Source organism: Brachycentrus maculatus, unplaced genomic scaffold (assembly GCF_059751285.1).
Source record: "Brachycentrus maculatus isolate JH-2025_06_01 unplaced genomic scaffold, ASM5975128v1 h1tg000099l, whole genome shotgun sequence".
NCBI classification, from domain to species: domain Eukaryota; kingdom Metazoa; phylum Arthropoda; class Insecta; order Trichoptera; family Brachycentridae; genus Brachycentrus; species Brachycentrus maculatus.
In genome coordinates this window covers 1,200,159-1,224,231 of record NW_028280853.1, presented here as the reverse complement: position 1 = coordinate 1,224,231, position 24,073 = coordinate 1,200,159, and the positions used below count along the sequence as shown (strand labels likewise).

Sequence of the window (24,073 nt, the reverse complement as noted above, 5' to 3'; positions counted from 1 at the left end):
TAATAATAATAACTTAATGAAGTTAAAAAATAGTTTTTCGCAACAACAACAAAAACTTTATTTATTTAAACCATAGGGGTCATGATATCGGAAAAGCAACTGTCAAAAACACGTTTTCAACGCCTTGACAATCATCTTCATAGCTGATAAACACCAAACTAGTCTTATTTTGTACGATCAATAATTTTAATAACAGCAAATTCGATTCGTCATATTTTCTCAGCTGATGTGAATTTATTTTATCGATCCATAAGTGAAGAGAAAATAAACATGTTTTAATTGATAGTAAATATTATTTATTAGTAGTATTCGCTCAATTATGTTTGTTCAACTTACTTTGGCCGCGGTCGCTTCAGAACTTGTTTCGAGGTTTTGACTAGCAAGGTATTGTACAAATAAGTTCAACATATTATTTAAGTTTAACATTTAATTGATATTTTGATGTAAAAGAAAGTGATCGTACGAGAAAGTAATAACTCTCCCAATGAGAGGTCGCAGACTCCGTGTTTTTTAAAATGTTAAATAAACGGCAATGGTGTTGCCCTTACAATAAAAAGTACCAACAAAAGGAAAACAACTAAGTAGGTACCTGCCGAACTAAAAAATATAAAGGAGGCTATACACGCATTAGTTACAATAATCAAAGATTTGACAGAAGTAAGAGGGTACAAATATATATTTTTAAAGGATTTTATAAAATCTCGTTCAGTGCCTCCTAGACAGTCAACCGATCATGTTCAATCCGATTGCTTACCGAATATAAGTAACAAGTAGGTTTAGAACTTTGAATAAACACGAACAAAAGTAAACATATCGATTTTGAACGAGCGAAAAAATCTTAAGTATGTATACAACTTTGATTGACTTAGAAAGAATTGATGAGTTTGTATATCATGATTCTATCATCGGTGAAAGAGGAAGTAGCGAGGGTGAAATACGGCGTACTTTATGAGTAGGCCGATAAGAATATTAAAAAAATGGCGGCATAATTAAGACAAAAAAGCTGGTGAGTGAATGTCTTGGTTTTGTCACTGTTCACGAGTCACGTAAGTGCTGGACACAGAAAATGTAATGAAGAAGAAAAAGTGAAGAGCAGTTTTATGACTGGAGTCAAACAAACACTAAATGCGAAAAAAAACTAAATACAAAAAAAAAGCATATGGAAAACACCAAGAATCAACACTTTATTGTTAAACGAAGGACCAGTAAATATTTTCGAGACATGCCAATAATGTAAAGAAAAACAGTTATTTGAAAGGTGCCTCAGTGTTGTCTGTTTTTATTTTAAAAAATCATATCCATTTCTGCATGAGAGATTCTTATGAGGAAGATGCATTAATCATTTTCTTTTCCCTAGCAAAGTTCAAGCGTATAACTAATTTCATTTTCTGCAATCGTAATTCATTTGAAATGAAACAATAATACTGAGATAGAATGGTGAAAGTGTTCATCGCAAAACGTACGCAAAACCGTTAAATAATGCCTTTTATCATTCCGTGCGTAGGTACTTAAAACTGATCATAATTCCCTCACTTTCAAACGAATTCGACTAGTAAAATGTTGGGTGAATGGCGGGATTTCACTGTACTTGAAAACATACTTCTTTTAAAAGATGTGAGTCAGTTATTTCAACACAGAAACCCCAAAAATTTATAAATTTCAACATCCAATTCAGTCTAAAGGCCTCTAACATTAAATTAAAACAAACAAAAGTACCTATATTGCAACACGGCGATGAAAAGATGCTATTAGAGTTCCGCTTCTGTAGTTAGATAAATAAATAAAATCGATGAAAATATACAAAGGAGATACAAAACGAGCACTTAAAGTTGACTTAATACAAAGTATTCAATAAACAAAGGTAGCTTCAAAGAAACATAACATACAAAAGTGGGTATTTTAATATCAAAACAATAATAAAATAAATTTATAGATCTTGTAAGCACATATGTTTAATATAAAAAGGTAACGCAATCAAATAAACCACTTATTTGTTATATCAACTGCCGGATTCAGACGCTAACAGGGATCAGACTGGTGAAATATAATAATAATAATAATATTACCGTTTTAACCCACTTTCGACCTACTTTCGCAAAATTGAATTTTTGAGCTGAAATTATCTGGAATTCTAATACTTTATGCAATGGATATTAAAAATCTCATATTTCTAACTTTGTGTACATATTATGTATAAGTATGCATGTATGTATTAAAAAAAATATAATGGAATTCGAGATTGAACACGCAATAATTGTATACGTAGTAACTTTTATTTAACACGCAAAGGCATTTCACACCCCTACTATTGGTTTATGCCACAGACCATTTCAATAAATTGCGGGAAACGTGAATAACATGTTAACATGTGTCTCCAGGAATTATTGCATTTGGTTTAGAAAGATACTTAAGAGTAAGGATGTCGATATTTTTAGCAAAATATCACATATATACCGAGTATACCCGGTTGCATTTATACACCATTTTCTTTTTGGATTTTTTTACCCATACCCACAAAACACAAAATTAACAAATTATGTGTTTTGTGGGTAGGATGTAGAATAAACGAAAAGATTTTTTTGTTTTTCGTTTCCGAGATCTATAATTTATTTTAACATTTATGATTATTTATTACTAGATTTAGACATGTTATTTTATTTTTAAAAATAATCAAAAATAAATAATTAAACGCTTTTTAAACACTGTTAAGAATTCCGTATTGGATTGTTTCAAATCTATAATATTCCTGTTAAAGCTTTCAAAAGCTTGGAAAAATGTGGAATAAACCAATTCGAATTAAGGGCGAATTATTGATAAAGTATTTTCATATCTGAATATTAAACAAAAGCAAAAAAAAAAATGGATTTTAATTTTTTGTTGTTGTTGATGTTTTTTAATTAATATAAAAGGAAGCAATCGTTTAACATAATAAAGAAATCAGTTTTGCTAAAAGTGGGTCTGTCGCATAAAGCAATAGCGAGGTGGTGATTAGTTTATTGTGATATAGAGTCCTGGAAAACACGTTTTAATGGAAAAGAACGAGAGAGCTGTTGTTTAATTTGTACGAATCTAATTAATTTAAAAAATCAATATTATTTTTCAATTCTAGGTAAATTATTGCTGGTTTTGTCTACGATTCATCTTGCATAACTAGCCATGGGAGAACATGGGCAGAATCTTAAATGTCCATCCGGTTCACACGGAAAATGTAAGCAGACCATAAACAATGGAGAACCATATCAAGCATAAACATCCTCGGGTCCATCGGCAAGAATCTCGCCAGAGGTTTTAAACCAATGGGGACAGGGAAAAATAAACGGTAACAAAAGTGTACGGGTTACAAAGTAGAAGATAAATATTTTTACGACGCCATCCAACCAATATGTAATATGTTCGAGATATAATAAAATATCGATTTCTGTTTTTTTTTTATATTGACCTTATGCGTTATCCGTTGAAAGTGACTACTTGATGCCTGTATTGAGAAAACTAAAAATATCAGGAAAATATAAAGAGAAACAATTATTAGATCACACAAAAAATTATCGAATTTATAAAAATACAAATTAAAAATTAAAAAAATATTTTTGAAAAAAGTTACCGAAAATAAATGTTGGGTTCTGTTTGATTAAGCAAACTGTTTAAAAAAATACGGTTTTTAAGAAACACACATCATTAAAAATTAAACACTTGTATAATACCACTTATTGAGTTTTATTTCATTACACGACTAGTTTCGAAAACGATTGTAGTTTTCGAAACCAGTCGTGTGTTATAAAATAAAACTCAATAAATGGTATTGTACAAGTGTTTAATTTTTAACATGATCAACATATCATCCCACAAAGTTAATACCGAATCAATAAATAATATAAATACACATAAGTTTATTGTTGTCTAAGAAATTTCCATAAATTATACACCTTTAAGGAAACTTAAGAAAACTATTTCTGAGCATTATTATATTGAAAGCTGTCCCACCGCATGCCCAGATCTGATACAGAAGCATCTAGGCTTCCTGACAGATCTGCTCTTGCTAAGCAATTTTTTTTTGGAAGCATTAAAAAAAGGATTTAGATAAGTTTGGCAATCAATTCACGTATCTTGCGTTTTTCTATGCTTTCAGTCGTTGGGTCTCCCGCGAGCCGCGGTTTGAAGGACACTCCGTAGGATGCATCACGACCATTACAGGGCCGAGGAATGCCGCGGTAATGACGGCAGTGCAAACCGCACATTCAGACGGCTGGAAGCATATTACGGCATCCATTTGGTGGATTTACATCACACGGTGTCGTCACGTTCTGCGCCACACGTGTTGGAGAGGTGATCGTGGCCAATTAGCGGCTCCGGACCCGCTCATCTCACCCATCGCGAGGTGCTCCGGAGATGATTATTGGTTCAGCTGACTTATGTACGAAAACAATTATTGATCGATGGTGAGAAATGCAACGTTATAGCAAATTTTGATGTGCAATAGGTAGCGCATGCTTTGTACAACTTTGCCATGCACAACTTTGGTTTTAACCATTTTTTTATTGGCACAATTTTATCCAACCGATTTCGACAAGAACCTTGTCATCATCAGGGTTAAACATGTACCGTGTTTTAGTTTATAAACTTTATAAAATGTGCCACTAAGTATCTGCGAAAATCATTCAAGAAATCATGAAATTATAGCAACATTTCGTAAGTTTTTTTTCATCTTTCCTGGTCTTTAAAGACTTCGAATCTGGAATCTGAACATGTTTACGAATCCGGAATTCGATTGCAATTATAAAAGCAATAGAAAGCTCGAAATAAAATGTTGATTAAACGCTATAATATTTATACTAATTCACATACACACATGAGTTAAATCGTATAATAAAACGATTAATGGTCGAATATATACATTTAAAAAAAGGAATAACCCGCAAGGCCTCTACATTTAGAGGCTTGTTTGCAGGTAGGATAGTAAGGACAGGGAAGTTAAATGTGAAAAATACATCACAAGCATCCAGACCAATTGAAAATAAATTTGTCTTTATTTGAATTCTTTTTATGTTTATTTTTAATAAATTGAAGACATATTTTCAAGTTCTTTTTAGTAAGTGAAAGAAGCAAAGAATTCATTATTAAACCGATCCCGATGTGATTTCTAAGGATCTATAACCACAAATGTTTAAAGCCGTCCATCAAATGAAATATCTTTAAAATGGTGTCCATATTTTTCGCGGAACAACCCACATTATAAAGCATGAACACGCGCCCCGTCTGAAGACATTCGGTGATAAAAAAATAAAAAAGGAAGAACCAAGGCGTATTATTATCATACAATAGCATGTTTGCATATGCAAAAATGCTTATAAGCCACACGGCAAAGGGTGTGGAGGAAAGACGGACAGCGATATGGTTTCAGAATGATTAAATTCGACGAAAAACAAAAAAAGTGAACTCACACCGAAAGAAACATCGTTTAACCCATTGGTATACCAGCAGTCATATCTTAGCAGCTAAGAATATTTTTCATTCGCATATCAGCCGCGGTTTAAGCCACACATATGATTGAGTATATGAGTACTCTTTGAGTAGTTCATATTATAAAGGTACTTTCGTATGATATCTACAAATCAGTAAAGAAAACATTTGATAATGCATCATTTCTTATTATTTTTATACAAATTTATCAACGACAACTGACCAAAGATGTCCCTGTAAGGATAGAATTATCCTTTTTATTAAAATGCCAACTAAAATCAATTCAAATTCAAATTTTACATCCCAGGCGTAAAGTTTTACTTTGTTATTTTTTCAAGTTTTCTTGTAAATTTATCACATTCGCTAACATACGTGCGTAATAGTTATACCATATTTATTGGTAAAACGGCAATAGTTATAATTTTATGAGACAGTTTATTTTTATAACTCGGTTGAATTTGAACGCCTTCGACGCTTCAAGTATCCACACAAAACTGATGCGCGCCTAAAAGTCATTACTAAATAATCCAAATTTTTAATGATCGTTTTCATTACAATAGAAATGAAACAACCCCTCAAAAGTATTGTGAAGTAACAAACTTCGTTGAAGAGGAAATATAACTCAATTTGGACAAAAACCACAAAACAGTCATTAGAGTTTTGTGCTTGCGTCGCGTGCTTGGTAAATAATTTTCTCTCCCATTGCATACATGACAAATAAAATTAATGGTATGTATCTGCAGTGCCCTTACACCCTCGTACATTTCCGAATAATCGAATCCCTTCAGAATCCTTACAATACCCACTTAGTCCGGTAGAAATACTCGGGGCGAAAATATTACTAGGGGGAGCGTAATTCTAATAAAATAAAAACCCCGAGGACCTCTTAATAGCGGAAATATTTATATGGACCAATAGCATATTAAATTAAGTGTCTACCACGCCAACCTTTCAAGTGGCAATGTTTTAAAGCGAATATCGCAGCTGCATCGAATGGATGAGGATATACAAACATACTAAATTGTTTACCCCATGTTATTAGTTCATTAACATTATTTTTTATTGATTTTTAAGTATCAAAGTTGCAAATAGGAGGAGGATGATTGGATAAGTTATTTGAAAAAAATGCACACTTAAAAATAAATCGTAGTCGTACAGGAGAAAGTGACCAACTAACAAAACGTAAAATGTTCAGGAGGGCCATTTGAGTAACTTTTGCTTCGCAAGAAAATGAACATCCATGCAGTTATTCATTTTTAACAAGTCAATTTATTATACTGGTAAGTTTAAAATCCTTTGGGATTTTTTCAGTGCAATATTTAAGCTAGTAAGATATCAAATTGTCAATGATCACGTTTTTGTAAAAAATTCACTTGGTCACTTTCTCCTGTATGACTCCGATATGGTATATTAAAAAATACATATAAACCCCGCAGTGAAATATACTCCACTTCCCCTTGTTGGGGGAGTAAGACTGTACTATGACAAAAATGGCACTTGACAAAATTCGTTTTTCTTTCTTGTAACCAACTTAAGGATAACGCCTTTAGGACTGTCTGATGATATAGCACAAGTGTAGACTATCTGTGGTCCAAAATAAATAAAGTCCCCCAAGGTGAATTATGCTGAAACATAGTGAAGGGAAATCGATAGATTTGGGCGGAGACAGGATAGTAAAATGAGGGTGAGCGAAGAAGAAACGGTAGTGAGAATTGTAAATTTATATGCTCGAATAGACAAGGAAAATATACGAAAACCGTCGTCTGAAATATTGACAGTTGTTCTCAAATCGATAAGGGGTGAGTAGCAATAAATCGGTTGGAAATAAAACCTAATGTTGGCAACAAAAACACTGTATAATTTAACAAATAAATAACTCCACAAAAGTAGATCCTACCGAAATTGGGAAACAGGACGCTTCCTGTGTAAAATTATCTTAAACAAAAGACTGCCAGGGGAATTTCTTGCATCAGACGCGACACAGCTTTTCAACAGGCAAAAAATGCAAATTGATGATGGCGCCTGGGGTAACTTTTCCGGAATATCCTTCCTAACAGACCTAGCTAAAATTTAATAACATTGAAACACAGCGCAAACGCTAAGCTCCCAGAAAATCTCCAAAGAGAGGGAGGACAGCGGGAAAAAAGGAATAGCGGAACATCTGTTCCAGAAAAAAAGAAACATTCGAACGAAAACAAGCCATAGAGATAATATAATACAATGTACGGAATCACGTGTTTCTCGTTGTAGTAACGGGACACCAAGCACATAAGTTACAAAGTATGATACGAGATGAGGTGTATTTCACGGTTTGCGAGAGGAAGAAATTATTCTTACATTGGCTTGTCAAATTTGTCACCATAACTAATAACGAGCGGTGTTGTCTGGAATCTACGACTCACACCGTAAAGGAAAATTATTATGGTTCACATCCGCGACATATTTACAAGCCATTGTCTTATGGGAAGACTGCGATTTATCTTATGCACGTTCAAGAACGGTGAACGGAATCGAAGTATTTATTATGAAATCCGTACATCAGAATCGTCAACTAGAATTAGTGAAAAAATGAGATAAAAACTGACTTTTCTTCTTCCTGGCTCCATTCCAACTTATCGTTTTTGTAGACTGCTGGGGCCAGCTCTACTCGTCTTCGGATTGTAGGTTTTTACATCATGGACAACATCACCTTGGCTATGCCTTCGAATCATGTTATCTTTCTGTAGCATCCATAATTTTTTGGTCTTTTTCTATATGTCTTTCGAGGAAAATTCAGGGCGATTGCCTGGTTGACAATATGATCAGGTTCTCTGCGTCTTTTGTGCCCATACCATCTCAGTTGCTTTTCGTCAACATTTCAAGAGATAAAACTGACTAGCAAAAAACTGTGTGGGTTATATATTCACGGATCTCGACTTGTATATTGTAAAGATTAATATTATTCATGTACTCGCGTAAAGTAATATTACTCGAATAATATTTGTTGAAACTCGTAAAATCGGACGGAAGTAACAGGCTAAGAGCAACAACATACTTACCCAATAATTACGATTACATGTAAGACAGAAAGCGTATTGTTTTTATTTGAATCAAGCCATGGCCATTTCGTCTACTTGTGTACAATAAAATCGCATGATTTTACGGTTATGCTCGTAACTCGCTCGACGTCAATGATTATTATTTATTCCACAAATAAAGTATTGTCTTTATTTCTGTATTTCATAAGTACGGTTATTTATGCACGCAGAGGACCAAATAATGTAGACAAACAGATAAATCAAACTACTATTCACAAGAAATAATCGTACGATATAATGCAATGAAATCCGCATGAAAATGGCTGAATTAGAGCAAAATTTTCTTTGGTAACCTAAATACAGGTAAAATGCATTTTCAATTGTTTATGGTTGACCCAATATGGATTTAGTAATCAATTCTACAACCAAAGACCATAAATAATATTATTTTTGACATCTCATTAAAGATGAAGAAGAATATGGTATTTAATTAATTGATTAATTGATCTATCGATTTTTAATTAATGTTTTACTTAGTACGGTGTTAAAAAATGATGTAGAATGCATCGAAACACGTGTCACAGTAGATTTTAAGAAATAGTGATATTTACTAAGTAAAACATGAATTAAAAAAGGAATATGGAAGTCTGGGCATTTACGGGGCTGACTAAGAATTTGAGTAGCGTGGTCGTCAATAATGGGTAGAATTGAAGAATGTTACACGTGTGTAAAGTGATCACTTAAATCAGCCTATGACGGTCGTCAGCCCCGTAAATGCCCAGACTTCCATATTCTTCTTCATCTTTGATAAGATGTCAAAAAATAATTGAAAAATAACTCCTGTAATTGGAGATAATCCAGATTTTGTCAACAAGTAGTTATTTGGACACACTCAAAATGTTGTAATATAAATAATGTTTTTTATTATGATTTTAAAATATTAAGAGATTTCCTTCTTGTCAAGATCATTTTTATCGTAGTTGATGAAAATAAACCGCGCAAACGGTGAAGACTAACACAGAAAAGGCGTAACTATGACGAAAAATAAAAACTTACACCCACAAAACAAAGACAGGCGATTTGAGAAAGTCACGGTATTTAAGAAGTAATTCCGGTGATGCAAGTGCCAAAACAATAGTGAGTTAGGAAGAAAGAGAACAAACGGACGTAATTATGTACTAATTTGATGTAAACGATTTTCTGCCTTTCTATAGTTGAGGTTGATAAAAATAAAACACTTATTTAATAGGAACACAAAAACAAGCTTACAAAGCTATTATCAATTTACATAACTTGATAAAAAAAATATTACGAGACGATATAATAATGATGTACAGAATAAAAAAACGTCAATGAGTTACTTTTATTTCAGAGAATTTCAATTGTGAATGTTGTTTATGAAACAAACCGTAGTAGGCATTTACTGATCATTCAATCATTTTAATGCAATTTGTTGTTCACAGCATGACGTTATGCAATCTCACAGAGTTTCATTACTGTATCTCTAATAATTGCGTCTAAATAAGAGAAAATGATCACTGAAAGAAAACTCAGAATGCGTTTTAAATTAAACGAAACAAAGAGCTCCTCGGGGAATAACGAATCAACGCGGACAGAAAAATGACGAGCAGTATTGAAGTATTGAGATGAAGGTTAAGAGCTAAGAAACGGAGAAAGTCAATTATTACCGGGTATCGATAACCCGCTAATAACACGGTGTACACGCTGATGATGCAAGAAAAGATAACTCGGGACGTGCATACAAATGGAGAACATGAGTCAGCTAAACACGGGTAATTGAAATTGCTGCAATGCATGATGTAGTGCATTCAATATAACAATGTGGAACTCTGATTCCCCCAACAACTGTTAGGTTTACAGAGATGAGCAACCTCGGGGAATTTTAATGAATCGTGAATCGTTACAGTTACACATGCTGGGACTTTCTAAACACAGATGAATGGACCAGAGAGCTGAGTCCTACATCTTGATCCTAACGATTGCAACAACAACGAAAATATCCGTATACCGACGTAAATTTCCGCGAAAGTCTGTAACCAAGATACCGATTTCCAACAATGGTACCATTTTATCCAATTTCTCTCTTTTTTTTAAACCCTTATCCTCACTCATTGGTGCATAGGGCACTGCATAACTAATCAGTGTTATCTCAATCGTTACTTACATGAAGGCAAGGTGATCACTCCTGCGATTCAGGGACCAGTGCAGGGTAATAATAAATAAATATTAGACTGAAAAATCACTAATTTTTATTTTCATCCACCCTTGGGATTCGAACCCGGGACCTCCAGCACGGTAGCTTCCAACACCCTAACCATTACAACACGGGAGCGGACAAAATTTTGTCTAATTAATCAAACTTAAAAACACAGCAATAGTTTTCGCTACGTATCCGGCAAAAATAATTAGCTTCACAGGAAACAAGACGGTTGTTTTATTACACAAAACGCATAAAACAATGACATTGAAATATGTTGAAGGTGTCTGTTGCACAAATAACGAAACAACGTCCGACTATGCAACGAAAAGAAACCGACCTGAGAGAAATAACCGCAGCATTCCCATTATTCTCGGGAAGAATGCGTTTGGAAGAAAATTGATTGGACACAACTTTCTAAAAGGACAAAAGTTTATCAAAATTCAACGCGGCTTGCAATCACACGGTGAACAAGGTTTTACATTCAAACTTTTGATTAAAATGCATGACTATATTCATCCTAAGAGCAAATCGATCTATTTTCTTTTATTTTTTCATATGCTGAGGTGGATAACGATGAGTGGAGAAAAAATAACATTGATAGCAACAATGAAAACCAAACTAAGAATTAGTTAGATTTTTGGTGACAAATAGAAAAACGTTTACCGTGTTTTGCAAGAGTCCTAAAAATGACACAAGAAACAAAACCAAGGAGAAAACTAAGATATCCATTTTGGATACTTCACAAATAATTTTTACGTAAATTACTTAATACGAAGTATGTCAAAAAAGTAAAATACAGTGAAACCTCTCAAAACGAGCATAATTCGTTCCAGAATCTTACTCGTTAAGCGAAGCACAGACTAATGCACTGGCGCGGAAGTCCCGGTTCACAAATTAATGTCATGAAAAAGGGACTTGCCTTTTCACTGTAACTCGTTATGCGAAATGGCGTATGTTAAGGAAGCAACTTTTTCACATTTTTTGCTCGTTATGAGACGTGCTCGTAATGAGAGGTTCTACTGTTTACGAAATAATATACGATTGAAGTATATAATAACCACACTATAGCATAATGCGTAGGTTAAAGAAAGTCTATAGAAAGGGAAATAGGTACTCAAGATGCATTACGAACAATTTTGTGGTCACATAGTACCAAAGTAGATTGTAGATCATGGCTTATCCAATCTAAACACTGTACGCACAATCAGATCAAATTTCCAAAGCCTAGAATACCATTATCCGAACCTACATGCCACAAACATTGATTATGATAATATAAGCTATTGGCACCATTGAGACGTGCTTACAAAAACATCTTGAGATTAAGGTAGCCGGCGTGATCAAAATGGCAACGTTATTTGTAGAGCTTTTAAGGTCTTCTTCTTTTCCTTCTTCTTGATGTAGGACCTTTGGCCTGTTTTGAAAAGGGATTAGCCTCATGCGATGTCGATTCCCAGCTGTCAATCCATCTTTTTGATGGTCGGCCCATAAGTCTACCTTAGGGTTGGCCGTGCGATCTGGTGGAGTCTGGATGGTTCCATTATCTTCACATGCGCATACCATTGTCTTCATCATCGCCTTCCCCACCTAACGCATATTTCGATCTCGTATATTTCTCTTATCCTGGTGTTCCTTATTCTATCTCGTAGAATCTTGCCAGATATGGTCCTTGGAGTCATCATTTCTGACACTCTAATCATGTTTTTTGTTACTGCGGTGTCCGCTCTGCATTCGATCCCATATATCATGGTGGGTCGCACACAATTTTATATATTTTAATTTTCGAGAACGTGCACTAAATAATTGACAAACAAGAGAAGGACACCATTTTTATATTTCATAATAATAATGTAATATTCGATATCTGTAAGAAGTTAGATTTAATCACTACTTTTAAAAGTATAAAGTAAAACGGAACAAATTAAGTTTCTTGTTGATAAAATCACTCCTTATATAGTACTATAATAAGTACACTAATCAATTAATGATACTTTGTATTGCGTACAGTTAATTGGTAAACGAATGAAAAATATAGTCAAAAATAAATGAATGAAAAATATAGTCAAAAATTAGGAAAAGGAGGCATGGATAAACAGCTTTGTTATTCAATAATTGCAACATTCGCGTGAAATACAAAACAGTGGTTGCAAAAACTGCTCATCAAATTTATCAAAAGGGTGTAATGCGAGACTTAAAAACTGTGAAGTCAAGATTAGCTGTCATTAAAATATAATAGGTCAAAATTGAGAAAATACGGTTCCGAGAATACTAGATCATGTTAATAAACATAAACGAGGAAATAAACTACAGATTGTAGATCAAAAATTTGGATCTGTTATATGGGCATGTTTTCTCATTACACACTGGTAATTTGGAGGTGATTGCGTTTAGACGCGTACACCGCTTCGGAAGATCGGAAAAAAGCTACGCAACAGCCATCAATCACCGGATATTGAAGAAATACGTGACGATACGCGCGATGGTGATGGGTCCGCGGGCTATCTGGGTGAAGGTCAAGTGACTGATGATTGACTGCATCCAGGAGTGGACTGGAGAAAGTGACGTAGGGCGGGGACCAGCGATTAAAGGGAGGAGTCGAAGTACACAAGTTTGCATTGTAGGAACGAAAGTAACTTTGTTGTACAAGGCGTCAGTTACGTATGTTGAAAGGTTTTGATAAATGAAAGGTGATTAGTGAACGTGAATACGGTGGGGTCTATTACAATAAGAAAATTAAAAGGTTCTAGGGTCAATGTGATGTATGAGCTATTAAAACCTGTTAGGAACGGAAAAACAACGATGATTTTGAAACGTGTAATACCTTGAAGCATGGTCTTTTAAAATTAAGCTTCCATAGCCTTTAAAACATTTCTAACTGATGATAATCTAGGGATTAATTTCGTTTGTTTGAAAGTGATACCAGAGGAATGGAATCGTTACAGAAACTTCACAACTGAACCTTAGAGGAACCCTGAATGTAAAAAAATTTAATGTTTACACAAAATGCAAGTAGGAAATATAAATACAAAGAAAAATTAGAAATTACATTATTTTTAAATGCAGAAAATAACAAATTCATCAATTGATTCGGTAGTCATCTTGTAATAATGTCTATTCGTTTTTATTTTTTAAAAGATCCTATTTATTTTTTATTTAAGAAACTCAGTTATCATCATTATTATACGGTGATCGATAATGATGCTAAATTCATCGAAACACGTTTCCCAATAATTTTTAAGAAATAGTGGTATTTACAAAGTAAAACTTGTTTAAAAAAAGAGAAAATAACACTTTGATGCGAATTCCATCGCTGATTGAAGTTTAAGCAAAACATGACAATATTTTACATCTGCACCAATACTGGACGAAAGTGGTTAAACACCCCTGAGGGATGAACGACCATCAAATATAAAATATAAAAAAGGGATAATTAATACCGTAACGTAGTAAAAAAATCTCATTAGATAAATTCAGTAAATCAGAACCGAGTGGAGGCCTTAATGACGCTTTGAATCAATCCATAAATTAATACTCAATGAGAAGTTCAATCGACAAACACAGATGCGAGGTACTCAGTGCTAGGTAGGCGCAGTTGGTAAGTTGATACAGAGCCCAAGAAAAGTGCATGCAAGGACAACGACCTTTAAACTGACGTCTCGGTTGCATAAGACATAAGACAGGTGGATGCTGCAAAATAAAAGGATACAAGGCGCAACGCATCGCGGTAAGTGCATGCTCTGGCGTCCTGAGTCCTGACCACAAGCCTCGCACGTGGTAATTTGACGCCACGTGTAACACGACAACCAGGATTATCATACATTTAAAAATTAAGTTTTCTTAAGGCAGTAGTTTGCTTACATTTTGATTTTTTTTTCTCGTTACGAATCATATATAACGAAAGTGATGTAATTAAAGTCCAGGTGTAATTATTTTATTGTAAAACCTTTATACCTTTAAACCTTTAAACCTTTATACTGTAAATTAGTATTGTATCTCTTGTATGTAATGTATATAATCTAATGATTAAAACAAAAACAAACAAAAAATATTTTTAAAAAAATAATAATAATTGTATTAACATGTTAGTATTTCGGCTCAACACAGGCCATGCCTAAAGAGCCGTAATACATATAGTAAATGTAAATATGAAATAAATATGTATCTATGAATGTATCTTTATATCTAAGAAATAAAAAAATAAATAAAGAGCAATGGAGAGAAGGATGCTGAAAATATCCCTTAGGGATCGAAAAACTAATGATTGGAAAAGGGAAAAGACCAAGGTAACAGACGCGGCTCAAAAAATCTCGGAACAAAAGTGGAACTGGGCAGGTCGTGTGGCACGTATATCTGAGGATAGATGTACGTAAAATTTGCTTGACTGTAGACCTAGAACGGGATGCAGAAGCGTGAGTAGGTCTCAGACAAGATGGTCTAATGACATAAAAAAAAAGTGGCTGGCTTGCACTGGAAGAGATTCGCGTCCAACAGAGAACTTTGGAAGTCCAAGAGTACCTTTGTTCAATACTGGACACAAGAAGGCTGAAGCAAGTATCATTTTCGAAAATACTAGGCGTGTTTTGCTTTGCAAATTGACAAATGGAGAATTTAAGACACATCATGTTACATTATAAATTACCAGTCCGAGTAACCGTTTAGTATTAGAGCATTAAATTATTTCACCGCGGTACTTTTGAAAGCGAAGCACAAAACAACGTTAATGTAACATGTTTTTACATACAATATTCACCTTTGCCAATCACACGACTATACACTTTACATTAATTCCTTCCGCATACACGGAAACTACAACTTTAAACTTCCTCATAATGAAAGCCACAAACCATACAACATAATAATTGGAACTATTTAGTAGTCCGACTAAATAATTATATGAAATTACATGCACAGCAGCTCGAATAAGATATTTCATTATTTTTTTATGGCGCACTTACTTTTAAAAACTTTACGCACTCCAATCATTTGAAGGTGGATATTAAATAAGTAGAAAATTTAAATGAATTGTTATATTATAAGATGTAATAAGTTACCTACCTACGGCTACCGTTCTGGAGGTCCCGGGTTCGATTCCCAAGGGGGGTAAAATAAATATAAGTGATTTTTTCACTGTAATATTTATTCAATATTACCATGGACTGGTACCTGAAGCGGAGGGCTGATCACCCTCCCTTCATGTGTAAACGATCAAGATAACACTGCGTTAATATGACACAGTGCCCTATGCACCTTTGGGGTGCGGATAAGGGTTTTATTATTATGATTAATAAGTCTTGAGAGTAGCGAAGATATAATTATGTATTTTATGAAACGGATAACTTAATATAACTGAAAGCCGTCACCGACGTCTTGGACGTTGATGCATCAGACGGGCGAACAGTATATTATGTTGTACAGAAGATAAAACAGGGCTTTACTGTTGTAAACGTACGTAAGTTGTAAAGAGTTAAAAACATACGACCTACACGAGATTATACCGATAGTATTATATTACATGATATTACTGAAAAATTCCACGTTTTTTGAAGCGTTAATAAAAATGATGGAATGTTAGACTCATTGCAAGGGGAGAATCAAATGAAAGCAATTGCAAAAACAAATAAAACATATAAACTAATAATTTAGTTTAAAGAAAAGAGCCGAAAGCGTAAGTATAATACCACTAAACCTTTATATTAGCTAGGACATTTTTTTCTTTTACATATCAATAAGTGATATTAAAATCATAAAAACGAGAATATAAATTATTTAAAAAAAAATCAAATAAATATTTTTAGATTAATATCCTTTAATATACATTGTATAATATAAAAAAGTTTGTCTTATATAAATTACAATATAATTTTATATTACGTACATATTGAACTTAAATTAATCATTGATTAGGCATTAACTTTGTGGGATGACATGATGATTTATTTCATTACACACGACTAGTTTCGAAAACTACAGTTGTTTCCGAAACTAGTCGTGTGTAATGAAGTATTACGTAATAAGTAGTATTATAAAAGTGTTTAATTTTTAAAATAATCAACATGAAACCAAGACATACTAAATGTATGTTTGTATGGAACTTACTCGCAACATTAAAGTATGGTAAAGAAGTTTCGATTAAAATCGTCTTGACAATGTTTTAGTCAAAAGGAAAAAATAAAACTACGTATGCAGAATATACTGAGAAAAGGGTTAAATACAAGGTACTGCTAATTGATGACAGTACTTTAAGTTTCCAAAAGACCATTATGCAAATAACAGTATGACGAAACAGGAAACGATATGATGAGTAAGATCCTTTTCAACTGTTGCGCTAGACCGGTCGTGGGTTCGCAAGAAGTAGCGAATTTTATTTAAATGTACATTGTACATACATAGTAAAATGTCATCATAGACCCCGACAAGCGAAACCTTTGCAGAATAAAGCAATCAACGATTGGATCTGCCTGTGCGATAATCGCAGTCACCGTAATCGTGTGTTATTACGTGGTCATTATAGTTATTATTACAGAATACGGCAGTAAGGCATTGCTGCTGATTTACTCGTTCAGTTCAAGAGGTGTAGTGTCATATTTTTATATGGAAATGAGAGATGAAAAACCAGACATGATTGCAAAATTATGCAGTATTAAATTACAACATTTTGAGTGTATCCGAATACTTGTTCACAAATCTGTATTGTCTCCAAGTATAGGAGTTATTTTTGTTTATTATTTTTTTGAAAACTCAACATCTCATGTTGAGATGTCAAAAAATAACATAAAAATAACTCCTATAATTGGAGATAATCCAGATTTGCGAATAAGTATTTGGACACACTTAAAATGTTGTAAATAAAATAAATGGTCTAATTATAAGCTAAAATAAGAAAAATGAAAATGATATTTGTGAGTGATAACTCAAGCCCCGTAAATGCCCAGACTTCCATATCCTTCCTTCCTCTATGTTCCATATCCTTCCTTCCTCTTCCTTCCTCTATAATTCCTTCATCTATGTTGAGAAGTTGAAAAATTAATATTAAATTATATGCAAGAAAGAAGAAAACGTCGGAAAAAAAACCACCAGTAAATAAATCAATGCCAGAGCGGGCACTGAAAAAGATAAATGTTCGAAAATAAAATAAAAACTCTGGTTGAAAAAAGACATATTATTTTTCCTCACAAAATTCTATTCCCTCAATATATTGAAAGCATAAAACGGTTTGAATATATCAAGAGAATTCTACGTTCAGAAAAATTCCATGGAAATTCTAGAAATAACCACCATTAAAATACTTTGGACTTTAGACTAGGAGCATATCATGCCAAGGGCCGTTGCAATATAAAGACTAAAAATAAGCGTGAAGGCCATTAACAAAGGTATTAACTGTGACTGATATTTTTGCTGTAATCCAGGCCATTCGTTCGGGGGAATAAGGATTACGAAAAAAGTAATAGGTATCAAACAAAATATATCTAGGGTCGTTCTTAACAGTGGTTCTTGTTAAATTCTAGGCATACGAACACTGCGATATATTTACCACACAAAATATGAATGTCAATGATATTGCAAAAAATCGTAAGTGTCATATTTAATTTGTATTAAATAGTTGAATTAATTTGTGTAAATTGGTTAGCTTTGCTAAGGTGTTTTCAGAAACTTCGTGGATGACAGCTTCGAGAATTCTAGAAAATCTCTTCCAAGATCTATGGTCAATTTAAACCAGTAAAGATTTTTCTCTATTCTAATATGGGTTCTTCAACGATGAGCTAATTTATTGTGTTAATGGCAGTTATTGAATTGACGGTTTAATAGCAGATGCACTATTTCGTTCATCTGTACCTTCCTATGCTTCCCTGCTTCCTGCATCTCACATAAACAACAACGCGACACGAGATTACAACAAAGTAGACAGAAGGGATAAGTGAATTTCCTCGAGAATGGTATTTCGCTGTTGAAGCAGAAGGTGTCGCAAGGTGAATGTATGCTTTGTACATGCACGATTAAAGTAAGCACAATGCATTACGGTGCAAATCAAACAAGGGAATGAGGTGATGAAAGATCGACTGCTGCGCTCGCCTACAACAGTGTGGCTCTATCATTATGCTCAAAACGTGATCGCGGTGCCGATGCAATCACCGCAAGACTCTATCTACCAAACACGATAGATAATATTGTGAATAAGGTGAAACAAAAAGTATTGAATGCTTCGCCCTAGATTGCATAAACGTGCCAACCACCTTGAAGGAAATATCAAATAAAAACGAGCAAATTTCAAAACACTCCGTAAACGTAATTTAATAAAGGAAATACTATTTTGATACAGAGAACACAAGTATATATATTCACTATCTAATGTAACAACTAAAAGAGCACAAAATGTCAGAGACAATCCACTAGGGTTAGTTATGCTAATTTACAGCATTTTGAAATGTCACGGATAAACAGTATTAAAATAATTACAAAACAAAGACTCGAAGAATACAGTAAAGAGGAAATACAGTATCTAATATGTTACGTTCAAACATTTAAACAACCTTTGATGGAATCGAAGCAATCAATGGCGTTATTTATAAAATATGTACAAATAATAACCCTACGGGAAGAAGTTTCAATCAAAGATTATAAAGAGATTCTCGTCATACAGAAGAATATAATAACTAATATTTCACCCGGCCTTAATGTTGTATGAAATTATCTTATTAGAAATGTGAGGGTACAAACAAAATTACACAGCAATTTAAATTAAACATTACTTTGCTGACCATCTGACGCGTACGGCGTTTCGCTGTAATGAATACGACCGGTTCATTGGCTTCGGGTGCAAAAGCTGCAATGGTGAAAAATAAAAGTTGATGAAATGTAATCAGTAATAACATATCATCAGAGATATTATTACATATCATAGCACCAGGAACTCAGGAAGGCTAGCAGTTATTGATAATATAGACAGAGCTATATATTATACACGTGCAAATGAACATTTGATTGGTACAACGAGATGAATCAACGACCTCTCGCAAAGGTTGGACATAAAAAAGTAAATCTAAAAATAAAGTACAAATACAGAAGAGAAATGATGAGTGTATAAAAAATAAGGATAGGTCGAGGAAAAATAAGTGAATAACGATTGACACAGAAACACTGTGAAAATTGCAGTATTAAGTACAAATACAAAAAACTTTCTGAAAATAAGATTTTAAAATGGGAAAAGAAAGCGAATCCAAAGTATTCACAAGTGAATTGCGCGAAATCACCACAAATTTACAGAGAAACAATAAAAATGGTACAAAAAGAAAGTAGAATGATTTCACATACATATTTTTTACAGTGCCAAAATGATATTCTTTAAAATAACTACATGTGAGAATTCTCGAATAATAAGAAGCCTGAAGCAAAAATCGTGACAAATTGCAAACCATACACGCAAGCAAAACGAAAATAAAATGGTAGTAAAATAAATCGAAAGATAAACATAATGTATGGAGAAACATTGTAATACCGAGCAATTACAAGTTACAGATGAAAGTATCATTTTTGCGAGGCAAAATTATCATATTAAAATCTAAGGCTAGGTTGATGTAACCAGTTTACTTACTTCAATCAAAGCCGAAGATTGCAATGAGATACCCGACTAACTCTTGGAACGGGGGGATTATGCCAGATCCATATGAAGAAAACAGATAAAACAAAATGATAGTGATAAAATAGAAGGCTAAACAAGATGTAGAAAGGCTCACAATAAGGAAATGATTCAAATCTACAATGCAGGTAAAATACTGTACAAATAACGAATAAACAAAACGAGAACATATCGCTCACTTCTTTCAAGAACGTCATAAATCAAAAAACTTTATTTTTCAGGAGAACGTTTTTAAAGTTTAAAAATATAACACAATGTATTAAAAATAAATATCAAGCCACTTATTGAACTTTTTATTGTGCAACACATCTTTTTAGGTAAAACATGAAGGTTTTTTGTCCATTTGAAAAAAAAATTATATATTTAAAAAAATAATTAAACAATACCTTTTCTTCAAAATGCAAAAACAACATTTTCTGCCCTGTAGCGGGTAAATATTAAGTTAAAAATATGCAACTTTTTCTGGGATATAGTACATTTTCTGGGCATTCCGAAAACATGCACAACTGAAAATCGACGATTTTTGGAATATGACGTTCTTGAAAGGAGTGAGCGATATATTTATTGATTTGGCGTTTAATTTGTAGAAATCCAATTTAATTTATGTATTAATTTTTAATGTCACAATTCGCCTAGTTATGGCATGTTCAAACGAATGTTCTATCTTATTTGTGAACAAGTATTTGGACACACTCAAAATGTTGTACATAAATTGTCTGGTCAAATTATAAGCTTAAGTAATAAAAATGAAAATGGTAATTTCTGGCATTTCTCATGTGTGTGATTATAATCCAGGATTCGGACATCACATACTAATATAAGAGTTTCTGCTTCATAAAAAGCTTCTTTACATCTCACCAATAGATGTCTCTAGTGAAGTTCTAGTGATTCAAGAACAAGGTTTCTAAATTGGTTCATATATAGCTTCATATATATACAGAGCTTCCGAGAATTTGAGTAGTGTGGTTGTCAATAATGGGTAGAATTGGTGAATGTTACACGCGTGTAAAGTGATCGCTTAAACCAGCCTATGACGGTCGTCAGCCCTGTAAATGCCCAGACTTCCATATTCTTCTTCATCTTTGATGAGATGTCAAAAATAATATGAAAATAACTCCTGGAATTGGAGATAATCCAGATTTTGTGAACAAGTATTTGGACACACTCAAAATGTTGTGAATGTTCTATCGTTTGAAAATGCCATAACTAGGCGAAACAATTGTCAAAATATTAATTTTTATGTGTTTTTTAACAATAAAATACAACTTAGTAGACTCAAAAAATCTGTTTTTGAAAACATATATTATTTGGCGATAGCATTACATTTTTTGAACATTCTATAATACATAGTTTTCTTGTTAATAAAACAAACAAAAAAATATGTAATGCAATCTCTTAATTTATATAAGTATTTACATTTTTTTATTAAAGTTAAGTTGGTAAATACCATTATTTCTTAAAGGCAACGATTATAAGAAATAATCGTAAAAATTAAATTAATGTTTTGACATCTCAAGAAAGATGAAGAAAAATACGGATGTGGAGGCATTCAAAGGGCGTACGACCTGTCGTAGGCTGGTTAAGTGATAACTTTACACACGAGTAATATTTATCATTCTACCCATGATTGAAAACCACACTACTCAAATTTTTGGTAGTCATCTTATATGATCCATCTCATGATGTTCCGTGATTGGGTTCACAACAGCCGTCTGTGATTCAATTAAGAAAGCTATTATTTATCAGAGACTTTTTTATATGTGTGCAAGATCCAAACATAGATTATTTTACATACTGGGAGTGTGTCCAAATACTTGTTCACAAATATATGAACACATTCAAAATGTTGTGAAGAAAATAAATGAATATGTTTTTTTTACCGAATAGAAGTAAAGTAAAAGCTATCTAGACTGCGTAGTTAACGCGTTAACTTTTCACTGTAATTCAAGAATTGGTACGTCATACATGTAATTGTGACGAAATGTTTTTACGCAGATGAACAATGCGTGTTTATTATAGCAACGCATTTGTTTTAAAATAACTTTGTGAACTGCAAAAATGTTTGGCGTAAAATATTAGTCACTTACAAATGGGTACCTGAAGACTTTAAACACAGGTTGGTTCAAAAATGCGTCAATTGGCAAAAATAATAGCGTTGATTCCTTGAAAATTTAACCTGCTCGTAGCTCACGGTTTCAAAAGGGAAATAGCAAACGATTATAGTGTCTCGCACGAAGAAACACAACGGCGGAAAATATTTCCTAAAGACGATAAAATTAAAATAGCCGTGACATAAAACTACTGATATCATGAAATGGGGACGATAAAAAAGCTATACAATATAGTACGTGAACGTTAAATACAGTAAAACCTCGATATAACGGATTAATCAGGGGAGGGGTGTCTGTTTAAGCCGAAAGCCCGATATATAAAAAAGGTTTAAAATAAATAAATAAAAATTCAAAATGAACACTGTATTAAGATATAAATAAACAATAAAAATACAATTCTGTTTATTGTCTTCGGACACTCGTCGTGAAGTGACGTTGCTGTTTGATATCGACGCGCTTGCTTTCGGTTTTGTTTGCACTTTTGATTTTTGCTGTTTTTTATGAGCTTTTAAAATTACGAAAAATAGGCTTTAAAACTAGTAAAGTTGGAGCTACTATTTTCACAGAGTTCAGTATGATATCGCTCACTCCTTTCAAGAAAGTCATAAAACAAAAAAACTTGTTTTTTCAGGAGAACGTTTTAAAGTTTAAAAATATAATACAATGTATTAAAAATAAATATCAAGACACTTATTTAACTTTTTACTGTGCAACAAAATCTTTTTAGGTAAAACCTGAAGATTTTTTTTTCCATTTGAAATATATTTAGTATATTAAAAAAAAAAAAATTAAACAATACCTTTTCTTCAAAATGCAAAAACAACACTTTCTGCCCTGTAGCGGGTAAATATTAAGTTAAAAACATGCTTCTTTTGCTGGGATTTAGTATATTTTCTGGGCATTCCGAAAACATGCACAAGTGAAAATTGACGATTTTTTATTTATGACGTTCTTCAAAGGAGTGATCGATATGCACAGGAGAAGAAAAATGGTTTAAAAAAAATACTTATATCATCTCAAATGTACAAAAGACGACACAAGATATCGCGTTACTCAATCCTGAAGCTAATCAGCAGGTGACTTCACAAAATTATTCAGCGAGAATGATCGATCGCAGCAGCGATCGGTTATTGTAACTATGAGTGGAAATGATAAATAACCAAACGGAAAGCTCGACCGAGGTTCAGCGGATAGCGCTAATGGCGGCTGTGGCCTGATTTTTTTCCCGCAAAGTCGTCGGAACGAAACGCTGATGTCATAGACCAAACGAGATTCGTACTAACCGGCAAAAAAAATTGCAACGGTCGAATTTTACGAGTACAACGCTCAAAATAATTAATTATTTACCGGGAGAATAATATGAGAGTTAACGAAACAAATCCATCACGGCAATATTTGCCGGACTGGCTCGATTATAAAGAGCACGTGCAAATCGTAGATCAAAAAGGAAAAAAATATCAAAGAATAACCTCAATTGGAAGAAAATTCATTATACCTGATCATTACACTATTTTATTGATTGAGCAGTCATTGTCTTCATGGTATAAAATTGAAATAATGGATTATTTAGTGCCGGACGAAAAAGAAGAGATGCTTGCAATAAATATTCTACGTATATTTTAGGAATAGATTG

The 24,073-nt window shown here is 33.2% G+C and overlaps 1 protein-coding gene across 6 annotated transcripts in view; it reads right to left on the bottom strand.

Moving 5' to 3' along the window:
- Positions 1–24,073, bottom strand: part of klar (klarsicht) — a 536,062-nt gene that overhangs the window by 46,893 nt on the left and 465,096 nt on the right. The window lies entirely within an intron of this gene.